Source organism: Rattus norvegicus, chromosome 10 (assembly GCF_021556685.1).
Source record: "Rattus norvegicus strain SHRSP/BbbUtx chromosome 10, alternate assembly SHRSP_T2T, whole genome shotgun sequence".
NCBI lineage: Eukaryota > Metazoa > Chordata > Mammalia > Rodentia > Muridae > Rattus > Rattus norvegicus.
In genome coordinates, this window is record NC_141543.1 from 43978993 (window position 1) to 43984802 (window position 5810).

Sequence of the window (5810 nt, forward strand, 5' to 3'; positions counted from 1 at the left end):
TATGTGGATATTCATGCAATTTTGGGGATCCAATTCGCATAATACAAGCTTTAGACCAAATCCACAGTACTAATGGTCCATCCTCATGGTCCATCCTGCCTCATGGCAGTCTCCTATTTCTACCTCCTCTCTCCTTCCTCTCATGGTCCCTACCTGAGACCTCCTCCTCGATCTCCACTCCTGCCTTCCTCTCTCTCCCGCCCAGTCATTGGCACTAGCCTATGACTGTTAACTAATCAGGAACTATTGGGGCAGCATTCTTTACAGTACATTGTTCAATATTGTGCCCCCAGATCAGGTTGCATAGACTGGGGAACAGAACTCAGCTTCTGAATGCACAGCACAAAAGATCCAACAGCTCATGGCTTGGGTAGTTTCAGTCTATGATCCAGCTGGCTCCATTGTTTCAAGGGCTGTGGTTAGACAGAACATCATGATGGAGAGTGTGTGGTAAAGATACTCACTTCATTGCAACTATGAAAGCAAAGGAGTCCTAGGACAGGGACAGTGCTAAGACACACCCTTCAAGGGCACCTCCACCACACCCCTGTGATCCATTTTCTCTAACTCCTTGTGATGGTTTGCATATGCTTGGCCCAGAGAGTGGCACTATTAGAAGATGTGGTCTTGTTGGAGGAAGTGTGTCACTGTGGAGTGGGCTTGGAGACCCTCCTCCTAGCTGCCTGAGGATGCTCAGTCTGTTCCTGGCTTCCTTCAGATGAAGATGTAGAACTCAGCTCCTCCTGCACTATGCCTGCCTGGATGCTGCCATGCTCCCGCCTTGATGATAATGGACTGAACCTCTGAACCTGTAAGCCAGCCCCAGTTAAATGTTGTCCTTTATAAAGCTTACATTGGTCATGGTGTCTGTTCACAGCAGTAAAACTGTAACTAAGTCACTCCTTCTACTCTATTCAAATTTTGAATCTGTTACTGGTACAATTCCATTACAATCTAGTACAATTCCATTAATTGTACTAGCTCCCTCACAATCTATAGTCTGCATAAGATCCTGCATGGGGATCCATACAAAAGGAGGTATGCTTTATGAACATCCTAAGGGCTTCTCAATCCAATCAAGATTAAATATCAAGTTTGGGGTTGGGGATTTGGCTCAGTGGTAGAGCACTTGCCTAGCAAGCGCAAGGACCTGGGTTCGGTCCCCAGCTCTGAAAAAAAAGAATAGAAAAAAAGTATCACTAAGTTTTTTGTTCAGATAACTGAGAAAACTGTAAAACGTTATTTTCATTGGGTAGGAACATCAGACTGGAGGAATGGAAGTTTCTCCATCTCGTCTGACAACATCCTAAGTACTACTACCCTGAATCTGATGTTCTAGGTAGAAAACAGCTATGAGCTAGCAGGATATGGAGGAGGAGACCCTTGGTTGTCAGTGGGAATGCCGTACATACTCTACGGCATTCCACAGGTGTTCAATCTTGAAAACAACAATATGGACCAGGGAGATGTCTCAGTGGGTAAAGTTCTTGCTGCATAAGCTTGAGAGACTGAATTTGGATTATCAAAACCCAGGTAAAACCTGGGCAGGGCAACACATGCTTATAATCCCAGTGCTGAGAGGTGGAACAGAGACAGGTGGATCCCAGGAACTCTCAGGATCCAGGAGTGTTGTAGAATATTTATTGTAAGTGTCTATGATTCGCTGAAGAATGATATCCCAGACTTACACAGTAAAAGTGAAGAGTGTTTTATTCTGCAGAAGTGCAGCATGCTGGGGGATCCCTTTCCAAGATGGAGACAACCAAGCGAGCTTGCAGGCCTGATTTAAAGCATAGTAGGGGAATTCTGGGGTAGGTGGCCTTTATCTTGTTCCATCTCTAGGAACATTCTAGAACCATTATCGGGGAATGGGGGTTGGAAACTGCTGCTGGGGAGGTCTAGTAACTGTGGCAGACCAATTGCCCTTGCCTCAGGCCAGGTGGAGGACAGTTTCTGATGGCCGAGCAGTTTCTGCCTGAAGCTGGGATTTTTTTTTTTCCTAGTTACTGACTTGACTGAGCTTGCCTGGACTTGCCCAGTTCTTAGGCCTAGTCTCCTGAACTGCCAATTTGAATCCTGTCATGGAGTCAGTCTAGCTTTCTCACTATCACATGGTGAAGACCCAGATCTTGAACTGTAAGAATCTGTTTCTAATTGTGGTGTGCTCAGCCCTAGCACACCCTCTTAATCCAAGAGCTAAATAAAGTCAATCATAGGTCAAGAAGCAAAGCAAGGAACCAGCTAACAGGGAGTGAACATAATTAAACAGAAGGGGAGGGGGTTGTCTTTGAGTTGAAGGGTATTTAGGCTTTTACCACAGTGTCTGGCTCCTGAGTCTTCAGTTGGTAAAATCGAAGTTTGGAATTTAGTTTTTAAAACAACACAGGAACTACACAGTCTAGCTATAAAGATGAGATCCAAGTTTGGTGAAAGATTTTATCTCAAGGCAAAACATTAGAAAATAATACTGGAAGACACCTGAATTCCTGCATGTGAACACATGGGAACATACACAGGTGCACCCACACTCACATGCATTTGCCATATACATGAATACACACACTCTGTATGTATATACAAACAGACATTTAACTCACACCCCATACATCCTATGTGCACACATGTGCACGGCGGACACACACACACACACACACACACACACACCACATATATACCTCACATCACACATATGCCCTATGTACACACATACATATACCCTATGCACACACGCACCCACACTTAACCACAGACACATAAAGAAAGAAAATAATTCCACACTATTAATAGCAGTAATAACTTGAGCTCACTCCTTTTGGGTTACAGCTGCCTGAAATGTGAAGTATCCCCCTTTGAAGACAGACTATCATATTCTAGAATAAATGGGAAAGATGTCAACCATACTAATGTTGGAGATTCAGTTTCTCAGAGAGTGGGAATGCATGCCTATATCCCTGGCTCAGAGGTAGGAGAAACGCAGCCATTGCAAGAACAGCTGAACATGGAAAAACCTTATTTTAAAAAAATAAAGAGACCTGTGTTTATGATCTGACCCATAGCACCCAGCTGCCCAGGACTGATCCCCAGTCTGTGGCACCTCAGAAACGGACTCCCAGGCCCTGATAAAGGGTCACTTCTACAACCCTTGGCCAGGAATAAGGATTCCTTCCTCTGAGAATGGTTACCTCTATAGGAACCAGTGGCTAAAATGGTGTTGGTGCCCTACGGGATGGTGTATAAGGGAGAGAGAGCCCTACAGTGGCTACTTTGTGGCTCTCAAGAGTGTGAGAGTTCCGAGGAGGAGTTGGGAGGGGCTTTCCCACGAGCACAGTTTGTGAGGTGGTCTTACTGAGAGGCCTGGAGGCCTTTGAGCATCCCAGTGTTGTGGTTGTATGGCTAATGGATGTCTATGATACTTCCTGAACTGACTCAGACATCGAGATCACCCTAGTGTTTGAGCATATTGACTAGGACCTAAGGACACACCTGGACAAAGCACCCCCCAAGTTGCACCAGTTGAGCCCATCAAGGATTTGAGATGTCAGTTTCTAAGCGCCTAGATTTTCTTCAAGCCAATAGCATTGTTCACAGAGACCTGAAGCAAGAGAAGCCACAATTGTGTATGCATGGATTGTTGGCTGTATCTTTGAATAAATGTTTTGTCGAAAGCCTCTCTTCTGTGTAAACTCAGGAGCAGACCAGTCAGGCAAAATCTTTAATCTCATTGAATTGCCTCTGGAAGGTGAATGGCCTCCAGGGGTAGTTCTGGCCAGGGGGACCTTTTCCCTGAGAGGGCCTTGCTGATACAGTCAGTGGCTGCTGGAAATGCTGACTTTTAACCCACATAAGTGGATCTCTGCCTTCTGAGCTTTGTAGCTTTCTTATCTGTACAAGGAAGAAGGTGACCCAGAGAGAGAAGTAGAGTGGCTGCTGACCGTGCTTCTGGACACTTGAGTGGAGAGGACCTCACTGAAAAGGCCACCTCTGCCTTCCTCAGAGGCTCCCGAGACTCCTTCAGCATTTTTCAGACACTAAGCCTTAAATGGCCTTCCCTGCTCCTCCTTATGAGGGTTACCCTCTTGTCCTCTCATCTCTCCACACTAAAGGGTGGGCAGATGTCATCTTCCTCGCTCCCTGACTTATACTGGGGTCCTTTTTCACACAGGGAAACAAAACAAGACAAAGACAAATAAATGCATAAAAGAAAGATGAGTTTCCCCAAAGTTTGGTGACTATGTGGGAGAGACACAGCAGGAACACTGAGCAACTTATTCCTGGTAAAGGCAAGGTCTGAGTAGGTTACTACATGGCAAACATGAGCTCTGGGAATTGGTCGAGAAATGTAATATTCATTCTCTGAACACTCACATTGTAGTTGCCAGATAGGAGGCACACAAGACACTGGTAAAACTCATCAGGGGTCTCACACAGCAGCTAGTGTCAAGAATGAGCAAGAGAGGAGGTTGCTGTGGAAAGCATATGCTGGTGGCTGCTTTACAGTGACTGGCCAGGGAACACTGCTCTGGAAGGTGCTGCCTCGAGCTGAGCGGCAAGGAAGAAAAGGAATGGCTCCGGCGAAGACCTGAAGGAATGCGCCAAGCAAAAGAACAGCGCGTTAACTGAGTGTACGACAGAGGACGTGCCTGGAATGTTTGGGTCACAAAAGGGAGGTGGGGCAGGAACACAGCAATCAAAGTGAGAAGGCCTGGGGCAGAGGTCATACATGCTGGCAGGAGATGAAAAGCACCGAGGAGCACCTGTAGTCAGTCCAATGTGTGTCTGCCTGTGTGTGTGAATTTTATCCTGGCTGAGAGACTCCTGGAATGCTTTTGAGCCCAGGAACTGACTGTTGGGTTTAGTCTGGTGCTGCTACATACTCAAATGTTAGATTCTGTACCCCAAGATCTGGTTGCCCGATCTTCCATGCACACTAGCTTTTGTTGTGTAAACCTTGCCTCCCAAGTTACCCCTGATTGGTTAATAAAGATGCCTAGAGCCTGGGCTGGGCAGAAGAGAGCAAGGTAGAGCAAGAGGAGCAAGGGTTCATGGGTTGGGGGTCTCAGCTAGGAGACAAAGGAGGAGAGGTCGAGGAGAGGAGAAGAAAGCTGTCATGGGGTAGGTGGATCGTGAACATGTGACCACGAGGTCTGGCCTGATGAATCAGGAACAGCACAAATGGGACGGATGCAAGTATTTATGGGGATTTTGACAGGGGAAGCAGACGAGACAGCTTAGAGGGTTGACATCTGCCCAGCTTAAAGCTTATCTTTATTTAAAGGTCTCTGTGTCTTTTCATGTGTGTTTTTTTTTTTTCTCGGAGCTGGGGACCAAACCCAGGGCCTTGCGCTTGCTAGGCAAGCGCTCTACCACTGAGCTAAATCCCCAACCCCTCTCTGTGTCTTTTATTTGGGAGCTACATGGTCTGAAGTTGGGGTAGAAACCCCTAATAGATATTAAAGGCAACAGTGTAGAACACCCCTACAGTGTTAACCATTACAACTGACAAGAAGGAAGGCAGGTTTACTGGTTAGGAAGCCATGATAGCAACACAGGCAAGAACTTTTGATTGTCTAAACCGTGTGGCACTTCTGATTATCTGAACTGTGTGTGGCATCTGTAGAAGAGAGAAACGGATGAAATGGAAGATATTTGGGGAGGAGTGAAGCTCAGTGATAGAACATGCACTTGAGATACATGAGACCCAGGGTTTGGTCCTCATCATCAAATACAAACACAGATAAGTGTAGGTGTGTAAATTGGTGGCATGGCTAGTGCTGTTTTTGTCTAGGGGTCTTGGTCTGGTTCATTTTCTT

At 46.1% G+C, this 5810-nt stretch overlaps 1 pseudogene; it reads left to right on the forward strand.

Moving 5' to 3' along the window:
• The first annotated feature begins 1399 nt into the window (after window positions 1-1399).
• Window positions 1400-3951, forward strand: Cdk4-ps2 (cyclin-dependent kinase 4, pseudogene 2; annotated as a pseudogene).
• Window positions 3952-5810: the final 1859 nt, after the last annotated feature.